Here is a 21,627-nt window from a genome sequence, read left to right as displayed (position 1 = left end):
TTTGACCTAAAATTAAATATCGTAAGACTGTCTTTAAGGTTTTATGTGGAGAAACGATTTATCTGTTATGCACATGGATATTGCAGTAAGTCTGATTTAATGATGCCCCTTCATTTACTTTGTAAATAGTTTCTTCGGCCTCATGCAGAAACAACAGGCCTTTTTTTTTCTTTTATAAAGTTACTCTGAGGTTTGCTCAATCCATGTAATTTTTTGCTGTGTCCATTTTTCTATTTAGTTTAGAAATTTATTGGAACATTCTATGGCTTTCAGTGTTCACACACACACTATGTGCTGCATTTAACTAAACATCCACCTTAATAAAAAAATAACTATGTGTCCATCTAGTTACTAGTTGTGTGATGTGCCACATGTTGGAATGACAAATGAAATGCATTTTATTACCACATGCTTTACAAGATTCATTCTAATAGATGGTGCACTGACTTAATTTCCAAGATTTCAATGTGTCTTTGACAGGTAGCATAGCTAGTTGGGATATAAGGGGCTGACTCTAAACAACACCAGTAATGTCTGCTTGTAAAAATTAGAAATGTAAAATATCATCAAACAAAACTTTCTCACATGAACCTAGGCAGTTATAACCATCACCAAGTATTAACTGCATCCATTGGAAGCAAAGCCCATCAAAGCGTGGCACTATGGTTTAGACAAGAATGAAGAATTACACAAAAGAAGTCCTGAATAACCCCGTCAACTTGGAGAAAAGAGGCTATGTCTGGTTTATCTATGAGAAGACTGAGGGATACATAGCATGCTCCTGAGGCAATGAAGCGATAAACCACCGATTAAAGTCAAATACCATTAGGGTATCAGCTCAGTCACCACACTACAGTATAACAATTTTGCAATGAAAACCATTTTGCACCAAGTCAAAGATGCAGTCTTAACTTTAGAATTTAAATTGGTTCCTAAAATGAGCTGGAGATGCCATGGCAGCTTATTTTATTTAGAGGAAGCTCAATATTAATATATTATAATAAGACAGACTTCATATATTTAAGTTGATAAACAATCTGTAAGTAAATGCGGAAAGGTATGTTATGAGTACACGAACAGTACCATAGCTACTTGTCACAGCCGTTCTTCAGTCCTTGGACTGGAACCGATCAGCAAGCACTGCTAAGAGCCTCTGCATTGTTACCCGAGAGGTGAGGGGTGGCAGATCTGCTTGTGGCTCTCACAAAAGGCTGTCACTGATTTGTGACACTGTGTGAGGCAGCCCAGTGCACTTTGCTCCAGTGAATTGTGCAGAGCTCCTCCTCCTCTCCCCACCCCCGTTATTCTGAGCGTACACACACACACACACACACACGGCAGCGGCACACCACCCTCTCTGAGAGGGATCACAGGCTGTGAATGAGGAGCAGAGCAGCCCTCCAGTGCTTAGACACACAACTCACAGCCCAGGTGCTACTAGCAGCATCTCATGTGATTTACCAGAAATTAAGCCTGAACTTCGGAATAAGAGTTTTCATCTTTTCACTGTGGGCCAAATAGCTGTTGAGATAGAAGAGAATAAAACAGGGCAAAGAACTCCACTCTCTTAAAGGTAAGCAGAGAGACCAACAGCTTAAAGATTTACCTAAAGCTTCTTATGGTGACCACGCTTTGGCATGAAAAACATCTACTCTATCTTAAAGATGCAGGCCCGCACTTGCTTAATTTGTGTTAGTGCTGAACTGATGGGGGTTTGAATAATAATAATATAATAATAATTCTTTGCATTTATATAGCGCTTTTCTCACTACTCAAAGCGCTCAGCAATTGCAGGTTAAGGGCCTTGCTCAAGGACCCAACAGAGCCGAGTCCCTATTGGCATTTACGGGATTGGAACCGGCAACCTTCCAATTGCCAGTGCAGATCCCTAGCCTCAGATGAATGAATGGAATTATTGAGGTTTGGCTTGGGAAGAGCAGTTTGATAGTATTCCTGATGTTGTGTGTCTGTGTCACTTCTGCCAGATTGGATATTTTCTACTTTTTCACTTCAAACTCTCTCAATATGTGAGACACTGGATTGTGTTTGTTATAATCTGGTTATTTAATAACAGTTCAGCTCTCCAATCACTCCTTCTTTATTTCTGTTTCTGTTGCCTATTAAAAACTGACTTGCAGAATGCGGATCACACTACTAAGAGCTTTAAAGAATACACTCGGGCATTTTCTGATGAGCTTCTGTTTTACCTCGATAGAAGGAAAACAACATTCTCTACGTTCAGCTTAAACATTAGTGACATATTTGGGCTGATTATTGTTAAGTAGCTCAAATGAATTACACAGAAAACAAGAGTCAAAAGTTTTCATGCTAAACATGTCAGGTGCTTTCATAAAAAAAAAAAAAGCATGTGCATAAATAACAATCTGATATACAGAGAATGAATAGGACACAGCGCTATGACAGCACAGTGTTTAGGTTTGCAAGTTTACAGATTGAGAAACTTGGGTTCAGCTATCAGGCTGACTGCAGTTTGGACATTCTCCCAGAGTCCACAAGGATTTTCTCCTGGTTTCCTCTCACATCCCAAAGGTGTTTGTTAGGTGAATAGGCTGTTGTGGGTGTGCATGTTTAATATAATGGGCCGGCTTCTTGTCCAATGTTAGTGTCTGCATTCAGCTTGGTGCTGCTAACGTTTGAAATGGCAAAGGTGCATTCAAGAACTGAAATAGATGGATAAAAAATGTGTTGTTTGGAAAATTATTTAATGCTGACAATAAAAAAAGTATTTTTTATATAGCATCCTTTCTCTAGTGTAGACCAAAGCATTTTAGGAATAAACAGCTGTACAGTATTAATTTTTTTATATTTCTAATGTGAATGTGGTTATTGGGGTTAATACATTGGGATTCAAGCAGCAGCCTTGAGTTTGAAGCCTGAAGAAAGAAGCTCTCTCAAGAAAAGGCTGATTTAAATGTAATGGAGAGGTATTGTATTTGCCGTCTCACAGCTCTCAAGTGAGTTCTCTTTGGTGTGGACTTTTCACTCTTTGTCTGGAAGGTCCCTGTGGGGTGTGCTATTCGCTGCAAACCACCAAAGACATACTGATTGGTCTGACTCTAAATTGGTCAAATACAGGCAAGTATTCCATGTGGCTGGCCGGTGCCAGTAGTGCTTTCTGGCTTTTGAGATGTTGCTAGGGGGCTACTATCCAAACCCAAGTACTCAAAGCTGTGAGGCAGCAGTGTTAACCATTATGCCACATTTGTCGCAAGGAAAAAAAAAATTTGTGGAATTTGTATTAATTTTTAGTTAGGCGTAATTAGCCAGGCATTTGGTTTTTATTTTTTTGTCTTGTTTAACAAAAATAACATCAGTTCAGCAAGCTGAGCCACACCACGTGAAAATAACTGCTACCAAATAAAAAACTGGATCAGCATTTTAAACAACAAGGTGACTCTGGTGAACTCCCGAGTCTCTTTATTTTCTCAATATGCTGACTTTTTGAGATATGTACAATACCAAATTAATCTTATTTAGTTTATCTGCAAGCTGGGCTGGGCTCCTACTGTTGCATTTCAGCCATGGAGACATTTGGATTAGAAGGGAGAACACATAACTCTCCATGGAGACATTGCTCCTTTCTAGAAAACAGTTTTGAAAACAAATTGCCAAGCAGCTTTGTCTCATATATTTACACAAGGCTGCAGGCCTCTTTCTTGATGGCTGTAATCTCCTTATTCTGGCTTTATCTAAGACAAGGCTTCCATCCTATGTTGATCTGACTGGTTAGTCATGTTAAACAATCCAGTTTCCAGGCCCCAGGGGTTCATGTTCCTGTGCTTGAGCCTTTGAAAGACTGTCCCATTAGAATTCTAGATTGTGCAAACTGAACAATGTTTCTACACTCTATAATTACAATATAGTCACCAAGAGGCCCAAGGACATGTCAGTAGTGTCAATAACTTCACTGCTAAGGGATTCAAGCTCTGGCCAATTTTGGTTTCTTTAGCTGCATACCTCATAAACAAGAACAACAACATTTATTTCTATAGCACATTTTCATACAAATAATGTAGCTCAAAGTGCTTTACATGATGAAGAAAGAGAACAAAAGACAAAATAAGAATTAAAATAAGGGAATACTAATTAACATAGAATAAAAGTAAGGTCCGATGGCCAAGGAGAACAGAAAAAACTCCAGATGGCTGGGGAAAAAAAAAAATCTGCAGGGGTTCCGAGGCCACGAGACCACCCGGCCCCCTCTAGGCATTCTACCTAACATATCAGTCCTCATTGTATTCAGGGTTCACATGGAAGAATTTGATGATGACGGTCATGTGGACTTCTGGCCTTTAATCCATCAATGTAGGGACATCACGGTGCTTTGATTAGGTGGTGGTGGAGCAGCTTAGCTGCCCCTCTTTTCTTTAAAATTATTCTCCTGCACTACTTTATGATTCCTCATCAGTGTGGTTCAGTTCTAACATTTGACGGTCTTTCATCATGTTCATTTGATTTAGAACAGTCGTCATGCTACAGACTCCATTCAGCAAGTACGGTAAAGCTGTGCAACTGTACAACAGGCTGTGTGATGCCTTCTCTTACCAGTAATCTCAGTCTTTGAGATCTCAGTCTTTGTCAGGAACAACAACAACAACATTTATTTATATAGCACATTTTCATACAAAAAGTAGCTCAAAGTGCTTTACATAATGAAGAAAAGAAGAATAAAAGACAAATAAGAAATTAAAATAAGACAACCTTAGTTAACATAAAAAGGAGTAAGGTCCGATGGCCAGGGTGGACAGAAAAAACAAAAAAAAACTCCAGAAGGCTGGAGAAAAAAATAAAATCTGTAGGGGTTCCAGGCCACGAGACCGCCCAGTCCCCTTTGGGCATTCTACCTAACATAAATGAAATAGTCCTCTTTGTAGTTAGGGTTCTCACGGAGTCACTTGATGCTGATGGTTATACAGACTTCTGGCTTTTAATCCATCCATCATTGTTGGAACATCATGGTGCTTTGGGTAGATGGTGGTGGCACAAGCCACCACCAATAGGACACCGGAAAAGGAAACAGAAGAGAGAGTAGGGGTTAGTACAAATTTTGAATGAATAGTTATTATAATGAATTGGATATACAGAGTGTCAGGATTAAATTACAGTGAAGTTATGAGAAGGCCATGTTAAAGTAATGTGTTTTCAGTAGTTTTTTAAAGTGCTCCACTGTATTAGCCTGGCGAATTCCTACTGGCAGGCTATTCCAGATTTTAGGTGCATAACAGCAGAAGGCCGCCTCACCACTTCTTTTAAGTTTTGCTCTTGGAATTCTAAGTAGACACTCAGTTGAGGATCTGAGGTTACGATTTGAAATATAAGGTGTCAGACATTCCGATATATAAGACGGGGCGAGATTATTTAAAGCTTTATAAACCATAAGCAGAATTTTAAAGTCAATTCTGAATGACACAGGTAACCAGTGTAGTGACATCAAAACTGGAGAAATGTGTTCGGATTTTCTTTTCCTGGTAAGGATTCTAGCAGCTGCATTCTGCACTAACTGCAAACGATTGATGTCTTTTTTGGGTAGTCCTGAGAGGAGTGCATTACAGTAATCTAGCCGACTAAAGACAAACGCATGAACTAATTTCTCTACATCTTTCGATGATATAAGAGGTCTAACTTTTGCTATGTTCCTTAGGTGAAAAAATGCTGTCCTAGTGATCTTATTAATATGCGATTTAAAATTCAGATTACAATCAACGGTTACCCCTAAGCTTTTTACCTCCGATTTGACTTTTAATCCTAATGCATCCAGTTTATTTCTAATAGCCTCATTGTATCCATTATTGCCAATCACTAAGATTTCGGTTTTTCTTTATTTAATTTGAGAAAGTTACTATTCATCCATTCTGAGATACAGGTTAGACATTGTGTTAGCGAATCAAGAGATTTGGGGTCATCAGGTGCTATTGATAAATACAGCTGTGTGTCATCAGCATAGCTGTGGTAGCTCACGTTATGTCCCGAGATAATCTGACCTAATGGAAGCATGTAGATTGAGAAGAGCAGCGGACCCAGGATAGAGCCTTGTGGAACACCATATAGAATATCATGTGTCTTTGAGTTATAATTACCACAACTAACAAATAATTTTCTCCCTGCCAGGTAGGATTCAAACCAGTTTAAGACACTGCCAGAGAGGCCCACCCATTGACTAAGGCGATTCTTAAGAATATTATGATCAATGGTGTCAAATGCGGCACTCAAATCTAAGAGGATGAGAACAGATAAATGGCCTCTGTCTGCATTTACCCGCAAGTCATTTACTACTTTAACGAGTGCAGTTTCTGTGCTGTGATTTGTTCTAAAACCTGACTGAAATTTATCAAGAATAGCATGTTTATTGAGGTGCTCATTTAACTGCATAATGACTGCCTTCTCTAGAATTTTACTTAAGAAAGGCAGGTTAGAGATGGGTCTATAATTTTCAAGAGCAGAGGGGTCGAGATTATTTTTCTTAAGTAGGGGTTTAACTACCGCAGTCTTAAGACAGTCTGGGAAGACCCCCGTATCTAATGACGAATTTACTATGTCAAGAACATTATCAATAAGCACACCCGATACTTCTTTGAAAAAATTTGTTGGTATTGGGTCAAGGGCACAGGTGGAGGGTTTCATTTGAGAAATTATTTTATGTAAATCAGGTAAATCTATCCTAGTGAAAGACTCTAATTTATTTATTATGGAGTACTGGGGTTTCGGGGGATCCTTAGTGTTGGGGAGATATACTATGTTATTTCTAATATCATTAATTTTTTGATTGAAAAATACAGCGATAGCCTCACAGGTTTTACTGGAAGTACTTAGGAGGCATTCCTTTGAGTTACCTGGGTTTAACAGATGATCAATTGTCGAAAATAAGACTCTGGGATTACTAGCATTGTTATTTATAATCTTAGAGAAATAGCAGCGCCTCTCAAGACGGACTGTGTTATTGTATTCTGTTATTTTAACTTTTAATATCTCATAGTCAATAGTTAGTTTAGTCTTCCTCCATTTACGCTCAGCTCTACGGCATGTTCTCTTTAAATCAGACACTCTTTGGGTCTTCCAAGGTATAACAATGCTAGAAGATTTTTTAACTGTCTTTTCAGGTGCAACTATGTCAACAGCAGCCCTCACTTTAGTATTAAATCTTTCCACCTTACTATTTACATTCTCCTCGCTATTATAGTATAGGAATACCAGTTATATCCAGTTTTATCTTATTTATCAAGGTTAAGAAGCTCATTAATTCTGTCATTCGAATAACTCTTAGGACTTGTAACTTTTCTTTCATTTGTTATGTTCAGATATATGGAAACCATGCAGCAACTTTGAGACATGTTGGCTGCTGCAGGACTTGTAAAACGAAGACTAAAAACAAACCCCTTTTAGTACAAGACAGAATTATGGACAAACATCACCTTCAATAAGACAAAGCACATTGACAATTTCTTTGTTTATAAGGAATATATTTGTAAGGAATATAATGGAGAAAAAAAATGTTCCTAGTATAGAATGAAGAAAATAACCTCATACAGAATGGAGCCTGTGGACAACATCTGACTGTATAGAATGGAGACTGCACAGAAACCCCTTCTTGTGTGAGAATCTGCATTTAGAGCTGTTGTTGAAACGCACCAAGTGTTGAGGGCAGAGTGGTGGCTCTGAGGCTAAGGATTTGCGTTGGTATCCAGAAGGTTGCCAGTTCGAATCCCCATCACTGCCAAAAGAGATCCTACTCTGCTGGGCCCTTGAGCAAGACCCTTAACCTGTAATTGCCCCAAAGGGGTGCTGTACAATGGCTGACCCTGCGCTCTGACCCCAAGGGGTATGCGAAAAGTAACAAATTACTAATACAAGAAATTGTATAAGGCGAAATAAAGAACCAACCAAAAAAAGAAAGCGGATGATGTTCTCTTTTCAGACTTATATGAAGCACTCGGTTTCCCTGCATCTGATATCACTGCACAACAAAGTTTTTGCTTCTTGAACACTGTTGGGTGTTTCTTATAGATTTTTGGATGCTGATCACAAATATCACATCAAAAGTTACCCATCATGTACCGTTTCAGTTTGTTATGATTTTTTCTTATATTTGTATCTAAACATTTTCACTCCTGTAAGTGACTTATCAACAACGGTTTGTGCAGCCTGGGCATGTCCAGGCATGGAATCAGGCCAGGTTGGAAGCTGTTCTGTGGAAGCTGACATCCTGGGCAGGTCTGAACGAGCTTGATGCTGTCTCAGCATGCTATAAAGGTGGTTTGCATACACCAATCCTGCTCATTTAGTTAATATAGATAGTCAATGTGTATGTATAGCATCAGTATAGTATCTGTAGCAATATAATATAATACAGTAAGTAAGCTTGATGCTATAGACGTTTTGGTGTTGGGCAATATGTCTCGCCAATGTCATAACAGCCGCGATACATTCTGCTATATTTGTGGCGAATATATACACTTGCACCTCAGAGACATTGGATGACTACTCTGGTGAAGGAAGCTTATCATCTGTATTTCAGCTGCAAAATTGGTGATTAAGACAAGGAATGGGTGCCTCACATTTGCTGTGCGACATGTGCTGTCAGTCTGAAAGCCTGGCTCAGAGGCACTCGAAAGACGATGCCGTTTGCTGTTCCGATGATATAGCGAGAACAGAAAGACCATGTGATGGACTGTTACTTCTGTTTGACTAATGGGTCTGGTTTCTCTGCCAAAAACAAAAAGTCAATTGAATATCCCAATCTGCGTTCAGCAATGGGAACCGTGCCACATGACAACAGTCTTCCAATTCCGAAACCACCAGAGGATTGGACCTTAGACGAACCAGATGAAGAAACTACAATGCAGGGTGCTGACAGTGACAGTGACCCAAATTTTGAACCGTGCTCATCAGGCGATCCACATCTGATAACACAGTCCGAATTGAACGATTTGGTCAAAGATTTGGGTCTGTCAAAAGCAAAAGCCGAGCTGCTGGGTTCAAGACTGCAGGAATGGTGTTTGCTGTCACCAGGTATGAAAATTTCTGTGTTTCGAGGCTGACATCATGATATAACCAAATTTTTTGCACAAGTTGACAGTCTCTGTTTCTGTTGTGACATTGAAGGATTGTTCTCGGCCTTGGGTTGTGATCACAACCTGGAAGAGTGGCGTCTCTTCATTGATTCGTCTGTTCTGCTAAACAATGGCAACGTTTATCCTTCAGTACTTGATGGCTATGCCGCAAACATGAAAGAAACGTATGATAATATGGAACTGTTGCTGAAGCATGTCCAGTATAGCAGGTACAACTGGAATATCTGTGGAGATCTTAAAGTCATTGCTCTGTTACTAGGACTGCAGCTCGGCTATACAGAGTACTGTTGTTTCATCTGTGAATGGGACAGCTGTGCTAAAGAGTCGCACTATTCTCGACAGAACTGGCCACTCCGTAAAACGTTAGTTCCAGGACAGAAGAATGTGGCACATGAATCACTTGTCGACCCGGCAAAGATATTTTTGCCTCCTCTTCACATAAAACTGGGACTCATGAAGAATTTCGTGAAAACACTGAACTAGGAAGGCGAAGGTTTTAGTTATTTAAGACAGATGTTCCCAAGAATAACTGATGCCAAGATCAAAGAGGGCATTTTTGTTGGCCCCCAGATCAGACATGTTATGAGCGACAAGCGGTTTGAAGATCTGTTAGTTGGGCCAGAAAAAATTACCTGGAAAGCCTTCAAAGACGTTGTTGACAATTTTCTGGGCAATTACAGAGCCCCAAAGTACATTCAGCTGGTAGACAAACTTCTCAAAGCACACAAGACAATGAAGGGCAACATGTCACTGAAGATTCATTTCCTCCACTCACACTTGGACTTCTTCCCAGCAAATCTGGGTGCTGTCAGTGACGAACACGGTGAAAGGTTTCACCAGGACATTGCTACGATGGAGAAACGATACCAGGGCAATTGGAATCCGTCAATGCTTGCTGACTACTTTTGGGACACTGCAACGTGATGCAGCAGACGTTGAATACAAAAGTAAATCAGGAACAAAACACTTTTAATTCTGTTGAATTTAATAGCTTATGCAAAACATAAACGTGACTAAATACGTTATTGTCAGTAAACATATAAATGTCTGTTTCTCAGAGTTCCTACATGATGCATTAAAACCAAAACTATATTTCTGCATACCCAGTAGGTACCTGTCACAAGACTTTTGAAAAAAATTGTTGTGCAGTTTATTCAGTATTGGCTACAGAAAAGGACAGAGCTCAGGTATTCAGAGAATGGATGGCGTGTAGTTTTAAGACCTGGGATGGAGGCTGCAGAAGAGATGATTTTTCAATCCCTGCCTTTCCACTGGTTCTGCATTCGTTTGGTAAAGGGAGACATGATGATGAGGTCTTTCTTTTCCTGATGAATGTACATTTCTGCTCTGGTTTAATGTGACAACCCTGTAATTAATTCATTTTTTTTCAATCCCGTAAATGATTTCCATTCCATGGATGTCTGTCTGCTTGTTTTACTTTTGCTAATTATTGTCTGTGAGTTGGCCCCAAGCTGATTTTCATGTCATCTAAGGTTACACCTAGCAAGACTTATGGGGTGGTTGTAGGAAACACTTTGAAATATCAAAACTAATTCCAGCAAACATGAATGTTAAACTCGGTGCCTACTGATTGAAGGCTTCCATACAGAACTGGGTCCATATTTGTAAAAGGCTGACCCTCGGGGAACTGAAATAATATCTGTCTATCCAACCATCTTTAAACCTGCTCAATACAGTTTTAGATCTTTGGTGCCTTTGTGGGCATGTACTGCTTGACAAAAGAAATACAAATGTAATGAATAAGAATGTGAACTACAGTGTCTAATGTTTATTTTAGACTTTTCCCTCTTTGTAAAAATTTTGCCCGTTGGCATCTTCTTCAGTGCAGTGGCTAAACCTCTAGCTGACACCTCTGTTTTGGCATCACAGTTATTTGTGCCTGGCCTAATATATAAACGTTCTTATGAAACTGCATTATTAAGTGCTTCTTATTAAAGTCTGAATGTTGTCTTTGTTTTTGTGTTCTTGCTGCCATCCCCTTTCCTCTGGTCTATGTTGTGTAGCACATGAGGTGGTTGCCTTATTCAGCACAGGTTTGACATGTGCAGGCTATCCAATGCAGTCATGCTTATGTGTTAGGAGGACTGTGCACATGAACATAACAGTTTATTAGGGAGCTTACCTCATAAATTGCTGGGTCCACATTGAATTATTCAACAGGTTAAGGAGACAGTATGTCCATTAAACTGTATGTAACCATATAAACAAAAATATTCACATTTTTGTAAAACAGTATTTTATTTATTTATTTTTACTTATTGTTCTGCTTCACTTACAAAAGCAAAGGTCCCTCACAGAATTTAATACATTCACCAGAATGACCTAGGCATCTGACAGTAAATCTTGAAATTACAAATTTAATTCCCACCATTCACTTTATACCTCACTGCCAGCCAGTGCTCACATCACCAAAAGTGGTAACTACAGTAATTTAACTGAGTAGGTAAAACCACTGGGCACATGAATTTGTGGAGTCAATGGAGGCTCTGAACGGGAGTCTTGAGAGATATCAGCAGTGTATCAATCTGCGGAGAGAGTGTTGACCTTCCTCGAAAGTGACATTGATATCACTGGTGACCCTTCCTATGAAGTCAGTAGGATTGGGAGAGCATGGGGGGTCATGAGGTCACTGGAAAGGGGTGTGTGGCGCTCCCAATATCTATGCAAAAGGTCCAAATAGCTTCCTGTCTTGCTATATGGTTGTGAGACATGGATGCGTATCCAGTGACCTGAGACGAAGACTGGACTCCTTTGGCACTGTATCTCTTCGGAGAATCCTTGGGTACCACTGGTTTGACTTTGTATCAATTGAGAGGTTGCAGTCCCAAATGAGGCTTGTTACCCTCATTGTGAGGGAGCGTCAGTTATGGCACTATGGCCACGTGGTGCGATTCCCCAAGGGTGATCCTTATTGTTGGGGACCCGAGTGGCTGGACCAGGCCAAGGGGATTCTCACGCAACACATGGCTGCAACAGATAGATGGTCATTTCCAGATGGTGAGACTGGACCCTGTGTTTGCTTGGGAGGTTGCCAACTGGGATCCCGAGCTGTTTTGTCATGTGGTGGGTGCGGCAACATACTGTACCAGTGCATGCTCCCCGACCTGACCTGACATGAATAAAGAGCCTAACTTGTACATCATTCACTTCATCCATATATATGTGATTGCCCTTTATAAAAATATTATTTTTGGCAGAATGCAATCCCAATGATTTAAAATATTTTAAAATGTATAGGATAAAATAAAAAATGATTTGAAGGGAAAATATCTCAATGGGATGAGGGACAGGACTGAGCTGTATGGAGACGGTTAATCAGGCACATTGTCCCGATACGCACATGGAAAGAGATGAAGAGGAAAAAGAAAAAGTGGAAACTGACACAAATAATCAAAATATGTTTTATCTCCCCTCTACTGCTGATTCCAACAGTCCTCGGCTCCTTTCACAGGTTTCAAGATGATTACTGAGTTGAGGTCAGGCTTGGGAAACTCCATTTTGCAATATATGAGGTGAAGTTCTTCTGTGATTTTAAGTAATCTAGTATTTTGGCTTATTAAATGATCAGATTTTACTACACAATGACTTAATTCACAAAATGTCACAAAAAATGTCTACTACACATATTGACGTAGATGATTCTGCCCCCAACCTGACAATACAAACAAATCAGAGTGTAGTTTTTAAGTTTATTTCTCAAATTTGTTTCTTAGGTAGACTGTGAAATAATGGACCAAATATTAACTTAAGTAATGAAGGAAATTGTACTGTAACTTTGTAAGTCACTAAAACAAATGCTAGTATATGACCAGTTTGTTAGGTTTTTAATGTGCATGGTACAGTATAGTGAGGGAAAACTGCTGGGGTTATAAAAGATGTGGAACCTCAGCAGTTGCAGACCTTCTAGAGATTGATTCACTAAGGCCGTCCCAAATGGGGACCATCTTGAGGTGCTGTGATCCACGTGGGAAATAAACGAGTCATCACTCTAAGAATGAATCAGAAGAACTTTTGGGTAGTTAAGTCAGTAGCTTTTCGCTTCTCTGTTGTCAAAATGGCTACTACTGCCACTGCCTGTGGTCCAGAAGAGCTTTATGGCTCAATACTGTCTACTGATAATCTTGACTTAATTTTAAATTTTCTTATTTGATTGATGCTTTCTACTGATAACTTTATACTTGGGAAACAGTTTTTTCAAGGGGACCCTATTACCCTGCACAAACAGTTCAGCAGGAAAAATAAACTGACTTTTGTTTTCCAGCTTTTTTAAAGCTGATGCTTTTGTGTCCCCCTATAGTTCACCATTACCTCTTACTTGCAGTCTAGTAGTTTGGTGCTCACTTTGTTTTTTGGTCCCTTTTAGTGAATTAATTAATAGCGATGCTGCAGCAGAATATTTTTGTATACAATTTATTGACACTGCTGATTTTCGAGTTCCCTTGGTTTATTTTTACTGTCTTTTGTCAGCGTTTCTCAGTTATTTAGCTGACTTCTCTCTGTTGCCATAGCTGATTTCAGGCCCTTTCTAACACCCTCTAATTTAATTGTTTTTTTCATTGCAATCTGGTTCAATTTACAGAAATTATTTGTACCTCATCTATGGTTTCCTACAGACAGTCAAGAACAGCTTTCTGCCATTCACTCACATGGTGAAATTTGGAGACCATGTTTTTTATGTGCTTTCAAGCAAGCTGCTTGTGTACCAGTTCACTTTTTCTGCTACTTCAGGTATGTTAATCGTAAAAATAAAAAAACAGTTATGAAGTTTTTCTCCATAAGTTGTAGCAGTAGAGGCGTGTGTCCACCTCTTGAACCCTCAGGTACCACTCCAAACACCAGGTGAAAGTACAAGACTCTTTTATTGTACTATAATTACGTGCACAAAGCACCCTCCACTCCACACTACTCATATAACTATCAAAAATACACAATACTCTCTCCTCCTTCTCCCAGACACTTAGCCACCCTACCTCCCAGCTCAGCTCAGTGTCTGGGCTTTCCCAGAGTCCTTTATACACCCTGACCCGGAGGTGTTCCTGCCCAACAGTCCACAGTTCCTTATTCCTTCCGGGTCAGGGTAAATAGTCCTTATCTTCAACCTGGAAGCACGTCATCTCTTCTGCTCACGTGACCAGTGCATACTTCCAGGTTATAGGGCACACATAAGTCCACGGGCTTCCCGACAGCGACTCCCAGTGGTCCCCAAGGTATCCAGCAGGGCTGTGTATAGATAACTACATAGTCCATGAGGCCCTGCTGGAACTCGGGGCACGTTCCATGCTGTCGGGAGAGCTCCTCCTGGCGGCCTGGGGGTGAGGGCCGGAATAAGAAGCCGGCAATCCATCACAAAGTACAGAGTTAGAAAACATGTACTGATTATTTACATTACACTAAAAACAACCTCACAGCAGTATTATCTGTACATTATAGTGATTCAGTATTTCTATGACACTATCATTTATCTGCAAAGCTCCTGACTTTCTCCTCATTATAGGTTGAAGAACACAACAATTTTACTTTGAGACTTGAACATAGATTTGAACTCATCTTTGGGTACGTCTTTCAAAAATGTTATGTTTAAGAAATTTGAACTTCATAGACCCTCCAACTAGCTATTAAACTAACTATTAAAAACAGATCATCAATCAGTGCCATTTAAACATCACTTGAATTGGAATCTGCTGTCTATTAAAGCTGTTAAGCAGCCACAAGCATCTTGGGCAACGCTTTTAACTTCATAACTTTGTAAATTCCTGTTAACAAGTATGTTCTTAATGTAGTCCACTAATGTATATGACTGCAATCTATTATCACTGTTACTTTTGAATATGACTACTGTTGCAAAAATATTTAATAGGCAAATGATTCTTTGAAATAACTAATAATGCTCCAACTTTCAAACAGGGTAGCCAAGTCCCTGAATGCTATGCCATGCGTACATTTTCTGACTTATTAGGTTGTTCCCACTTATATAGCTTTACTACTTCTTCCGTCCATTAAGCCCCCACACTTCAGTATATTAAAGTTGTCTACACTGAGCAATACACAGTGCTAACCAATAGCATACAAGACAACAGTAAAGGACTTCTTCTAACCATTAGTCAGTTTTTTCGGACCTATTTTTCCCTATTAATAATGGTACTTAACCCTGCAGTAACAGACGAAGAGACAGGAAAAATTGTTGAGGCTAGGGATCTGCATGGCAATCGGAAGGTTGCCGGTTCGAATCCCGTAAATGTCAAAAGGGACTCTGCTCTGTTGGGCCCTTAAGCAAGGCCCTTAACCTGCAATTGCTAAGCGCTTTGAGTAGTGAGAAAAGCGCTATATAAATGCAAAAAAAAAATTATTAATTATTAAAAAATTATTATTATTGAACTGAACACCAGTCCAATCACATTCTTACCAAGTCAGTGTGGATTCACCAGCTGATCTGAGAATCATGTTTTTAAACTGTAAATAAACTTAAGTCTTAAGTGGGAAGTAGGGTGAACATGGGAAAAAGGTGCAAATGCCGTTCGTACACTAGTAGGTTTTGTATACTTATTTGTTCTTCGTTTCATTGATAAAACATTCTTAAAATTCAAAGGCAGACGCAGCCGCATTGGACCCTCAGTGGCAATGAAAGCATCCTCTCTGTGTGGCAGTCAGGTGAAATTACAGAGGGCTGCTTTGTTAGCTGATCGGCCACAATAACTGGAGGAAGACAGACTACAAAGTGAACCAGTTGGCCCCTTTTAGATGCCAGCACCACATTACACCACTGGAATAGATTGAGTGTCACACTATAGAGAACTGCAGATTGTCCGTGGTCACTGGGAGGGAACTCACAATTGATTTAGCATCTCCTTTCAAAGGGACATCAGTCAAGCTTATTGTCTTCAAAGGCTGGGCTTGTAATTAAGTGTTTAAATATTGAATATACAATGTGTATACGCATCTACCTGCTTGATGTTTCTTAACCTCTTCATTGTCAGACCCCTTTTCCAGACTGCCATTACTACTGTAAATAATTCATAACACATTCTTTTGCCATGGTCGTGCGGCACCACCCCGCCCCTAGTTTCACTCTATCTAATGTTCTAATTTGGAGACTGGCCATAACTTCTGTCTGCTTTGACATTAGCCCGTCTCTCACTTACAGGCTGAATCCAAGTTGTTGAAAGACAGTATGCCACTGAGTTTCACTTATGAGGTGGATGGCTACAAGTTGAGGCTGGGATGGGGTGTGATTTGCATCGTGGCAGACTTGTGGCACAATGTACAAATGCAAAAGAGCACTTTACTTCTAAACCAGAGCAACCTGAAAAAGCACTGGGTCAACATTTTAACAATTTTCACTGGCTTGACCTTGAGGTACATATCCATCTATCTTCATAACCTGCTTATCCAGGGAATGGCATCCACATACATCAGGGACCACATTTACAATGCCAATTCACCTGATTACCATATCTTTGTATTGTGGGATGAAAATGGAGAACTCGGTGGTAACCAACATGGACCCAGGGAGAACAAGCCAACTCCACAGAGGGAGCCACCCGGAACATAAACCCCTTCTGAAAATCACACGTGATTGTTGATCCTTTTGATTGATAATCTGGTGTTTCATTCTTTCTTCTTCGTTTTGAGGACCCATCTAAGTCCTTAGTACTCTACACCAGAGTGACATATTCTGTTCCAGGAGACAGCACTTGTTTCTGCTTTTGTATTTTTTTAGTCAAGCCTGTAAACTGTTTTCTACTTTAAACTTTTTGTCTCCTTATAAAATCTCACAGACACTGTAGATCTCTCAGCCATAGTCTTCAGTGAGCCACTCTTCCTTTCCCAAAAGTGAACATTATGCTTAATTATGCTTTTAATTTCCATTAATTAAACTGAATACTTTCATAAAGATGTACCCTGAATGCTTCTGCACTATGCATTGTACTGTAAATAATTTCTTAATGATATATGTAAAAGGCTACAGAAGTGAACCGGAGGTGACAAATCAACCATCACCCCTGACACAAAGCCAAATCGTATTAATCTCAAAAACACAAATGGTCTGATACATTGCAGTATAAGACACTAGAAATACTGAGCTGCTAAGGTAAAAGTCCTAGATTCTGACTGAGTTGTATGTATGAGTTCAGGTAGTAAGGTTTTCATATATCTTAGTATCTTGAACTCTGATCACATGTAAGTAGGCAAACACAGAGTAGAAATTATACCTCTTAGTGTTTTAGCCATCCAATACCTGCATTTACTTCATCTGAGGCAGTGACGATGGAAGTTAAATTCTACCCCAACAAGGTGTGTAGCCTCTGTAACCAGAATACCAATCCATCGCTGAGTTTTCACACATGAAGACAAACTCGCTCAAACAGGGCTCATTTAAAGCCACCAAATAACTTCAGACATCCTCCTTTCTGCCATCCATCGGTTCTCTGTACTTTCCTTATTTGCGGTGTGGCTGGGAATGTACCTTGTAATGTAAATGAGATGTGGGCTGTGCACCATATTGTGTAGGTGTACTACATGTATTAAAAATAAACCAGCAGTTCTATATCGTTTAGCAAAGAGACAACTCATATACACTGTAATCCAGATGATCGCAGAATGGCGGTAAAGGTTTTTACAAAACAGCACATTTGAGCATCCACAGCAATTAAGATGTACAACGTTATTGACAAGAACACGGCTGGCCTAGAAAGATCACTTATCAAGCTGAGGTCACATGAAATGTATCTAAAACTTGTTAAACCCTTATGATTTCTTCTGATTCTCATCTAAATGGGCATTCTCTTATTTTTTACGATGGGATCATCTTGCCTAGATTATAAAGTGGAGCAGGCTAAAAATACGAGTAATGGATTTACTGATAAATATACTTTTAAATGATCTGGAGATATCTTCTAACAATTAAGATATATTTGCATTAATTTATAGAATTTTAAAATAATCATCTTGCTTGCCTTTGACTTAATGCTTGTTGGCGGCTCCCCCAGTGTTCTCGTCAGTGCCTGTCTGGCATGTCATTTACGTATTTAATCTCTCTTCTATATGAAAACTCAAAGTGTTGATAAAGTCTTCAATCAAGGTCTTTTAAAGTATCATGTTATGCTATATATCTTTTAGATAGTAAATAATGTTTTACTTCTTTAATGACATCCTGGCCGGAACCATTCTCTTTACCACAGCTATTGACTCTGCTGCACGGTACAGTATATACACAAAGCTTGGCTTAATGTTTTACTGGTTGTTCCTTCCACATTCGTGGGACTTATGTGTTAGGTTGACCGGGTTCAATATACTGCCCCAAAGTAGGTGTGTTTGTAGGGCTACAGTCCTGGTTGTGTTACTGTGCCCAGTGTTTCCTGAATAAGCTCCAGCTCCCAGCAACTCTGCAGTGGAGTAAGCAAGTTTAAAAATGGATTGATGCTTAAAGCTATTTTCCACATTTTATATTCAACTGAACATGAGAGTTTCTTGAGATGCCCTACTGCACCTTGCATTATCCACTAAAAGTCTTAAACACTGCATATGGGGGAAGATTTTTTTATACGTATAATTTGAAATAATAATTTAACACTGATGAGGACAGATAGGATTAGAAATGAGTACATTACAGGGTCAGCTCAAGTTGGACAGTTGGGAGACAAAGTCAGAGAGGCGAGATTGCGTTGGTTTGGACATGTGCAGAGGAGAGATGCTGGGTATATTGGGAGAAGGATGCTAAGGATAGATCTGCCAGGCAAGAGGAAAAGAGGAAGGCCTAAGAGAAGGTTTATGGATGTGGTGAGAGAGGACATGCAGGTGATGGGTGTAACAGAGCAAGATGCAGAGGACAGAAAGATATGTACGAAGATAATCTGCTGTGGCAACCCCTAACAGGAGCAGCCGAAAGAAGAAGAAGAAAAAGAATGTTTGCTTTAAGAAGTACTTACTGTATAAAGACTTTCTTTTGGAGTCATACAGATATCTATCTATTCATTGCATTATTCATTCATTTATAAATTACCCTATTAAAATAAAAAAAAACTTTTACTTATAGTCTTTCACTTGTGCCATTTAAACTTAGTAAAAAACTAAGTCCTCTTCAAATTTTTAAGATAGTTATGATTGACATATATTCATTTCTTTCTCATTTTATTTTCTCATATCAGAAGTAATACAGATTCTGTTATTTAGCAGTGTCTTACTCTAGCACTACTGTAGTTTCCTCTATAAAATTTAATTTTGCTTCCTTTCCAACCATGTATTGAATGAGAGGGATTGCTACAGGGCTCAGATGCTTTGCGGTGCAGTTTCTGGCGGCATACTCTGTGGAAAGCGCCATGTAAAATAAATTATTTATTTGTCATTTTGTAATCCTGTTCAAATGAATTACAGGTTCACTGTCAAACATGCTTGTTTAATCTTTTTTTTTTTACATCACCCTGACATGACTACAGCACACCATGGAGGGTATTATATAGTTTATGAGCAGTAACGGCACTTATTTTATTTCCCTGAATGTATTCAAGCCATATGTGAAGAACCCAAGTGAAGAATCCTGTGAAGGATATGTAGACTAGCAGTTCGTCGAAACAAATTAATCCTCCTTGTGGAAATGCAAGGCATGCGATGTCATATGATTGAGATCAGTACCGACGCTAGCAGACCAGACTCTCGTGCTCATTACTCTGACCTGGTTCCCTTTCCAAGAATCTTCGCAGCTGCTTGCACTTTCACAAAACAAAAGACCTTCCAGCTTTGTTCATGTTGGTCAGCTCAGTCTTAAATTATCTTAACTATTCCTGCCTGGCCGTGGGCAGCTTGTATTCTTTGGGTTGCTTCTATATTTCACTTTGTCATCAGCATCTGTGATTAACAGATGTGCTCTTTGTGACATGACTTTTGTTGAAGTGTCAGGTTTTCTTTTTAATAATTATTGGCCGTCAAGCTAAACAAAACGTGTTTATCTTATTGCCTTCTACCGATTCTACATTAACAAAAGGCAGGATGCTCAAACGTACAGGTCCTAAAATGTCTAAGCTTTGTATTCATTTGTAAATGTGAAAAACAAGAGGCTCTTCTGGAGTCTTCAGCCGTGTGTCAACCGGTTTAACGGTCAGACCTTATGTGATACACAGCCTTGTACAATGGACACCAGTCATTACATCTTTATTTGTATAGTACAAGTCACCTTATAGAGGAAAGCCCTACTTCACAGGATCTGTTCTGCTTTTGACAGATGAGGGACCTGGCCCAGCATCTGCTAAGAATCCAGGCCAGGAAATTATAAAATCTATGAGTGATTTTTTTGGGAGAAATATAGTCATTGCAATGTAAAATAGAAACCAGAAAACCACACAACTGCAAGGTGGAGCACAGTCAATCCTGTCAGTGACACAAATACGTACTTTTGCAAAACTTTTGCAAAATATACTAATTACTTGGGGATTACCTCCTGCTTGCTTCGCTCACCAACCCCCGTGGCCTGCGCTATGCACCAGGCAATTTGCATCTCTGGCGCTCGTGTTGTAAAGAGTGGGGCTGAACGCACCCAGAGGAGACGCGGTCGCTCCTCTAAAACCCCCTCTTAAATGGTGATACAATGAGAAACAAATACAGTTTTTTTTTACTTCCTCTTTGCTCGATCAGCTACTGCTGCCATGCTGCGTGATCTGCATCTCGCGCAGCACTTCGAACATTTAAAAGCCTGTACAGCAGCTGTCTTTGTCGTCTACTCTTTGTCTTTTATTTATGGCCCCGGGCGTAGTTAAATGCCTTGGCACAAAGTCTCATCTCGTGGAATGTGAGTTCTTGATATTTTTTAGTTTATAATTTAAAAATGGAATAAGAATCTGAAAATCTAACAACATCACATTAAAGTTTGATAAATTCTGAAAAGAATGATACCAAACATATATATGTAGGTTTTAAAATAAGCCCGATTTAAAGTGTGACAAAAAAGTCACATAAAATCATTGCACTTTTAGGCTTAGGATTTTATATATAGAGAGTAGATAACTCAGATGGACAATATACTGTAAGTCAAGAGAAACAAGTCCAAGGTTTTTGTAGTGAACTGTTGAGCAATTATTTAAGCATCAACACCACAAAGTCTTCCCTAAGTAAACATGTACCTTCAATAATAAAAAATTAACAAACATCTAGTAACTGTAAAATATGTGTAAGCTTACCCATTCTCAACAAAGTTGCAGCCTTCCTGTCAAAGAACTAAACCTCCTTAGCATGCTTTCCTTCTCCTCCTGTAGTAGAAATGTGCCAGATGTACAGTACTTCTTTTGAATGCCAGCTGAACACTCTTTCGGTACTTGCATTGTACTGCATCAGTGTTGAGAAAGTAAATCATTCAAAATACCGAATGAATTCTGGAAACCATCAATTTCTCCTCCAGAAATACTGTACACGGAGAGCTGAAACCTGCACTGCTTATTTTAGGTGTGTTTATGGGAAATGTACCTCCTGTGATAGCCATGTCTGTCTGTCCGCATGAAACTTGGCTTGAAATTTCAAAATCTCCTGTTGA

At 39.4% G+C, this 21,627-nt stretch overlaps 1 protein-coding gene across 1 annotated transcript in view; it reads left to right on the top strand.

Moving 5' to 3' along the window:
• The first annotated feature begins 1,364 nt into the window (after window positions 1-1,364).
• The window catches only part of myo7aa (myosin VIIAa), a 196,220-nt gene continuing 175,957 nt past the window's right edge, over window positions 1,365-21,627 (top strand). Inside the window, exon 1 of the mRNA XM_051926837.1 lies at window positions 1,365-1,573. The gene's annotated coding sequence lies outside the window, so the exon portion shown is untranslated. The remainder of the gene's footprint in view (window positions 1,574-21,627) is intronic.

Source organism: Erpetoichthys calabaricus, chromosome 4, assembly GCF_900747795.2.
Source record: "Erpetoichthys calabaricus chromosome 4, fErpCal1.3, whole genome shotgun sequence".
Lineage (NCBI taxonomy): Eukaryota > Metazoa > Chordata > Cladistia > Polypteriformes > Polypteridae > Erpetoichthys > Erpetoichthys calabaricus.
The sequence above is the reverse complement of the archived record's forward strand: the minus strand, read 5'-3'. Positions and strand labels throughout refer to the sequence as shown.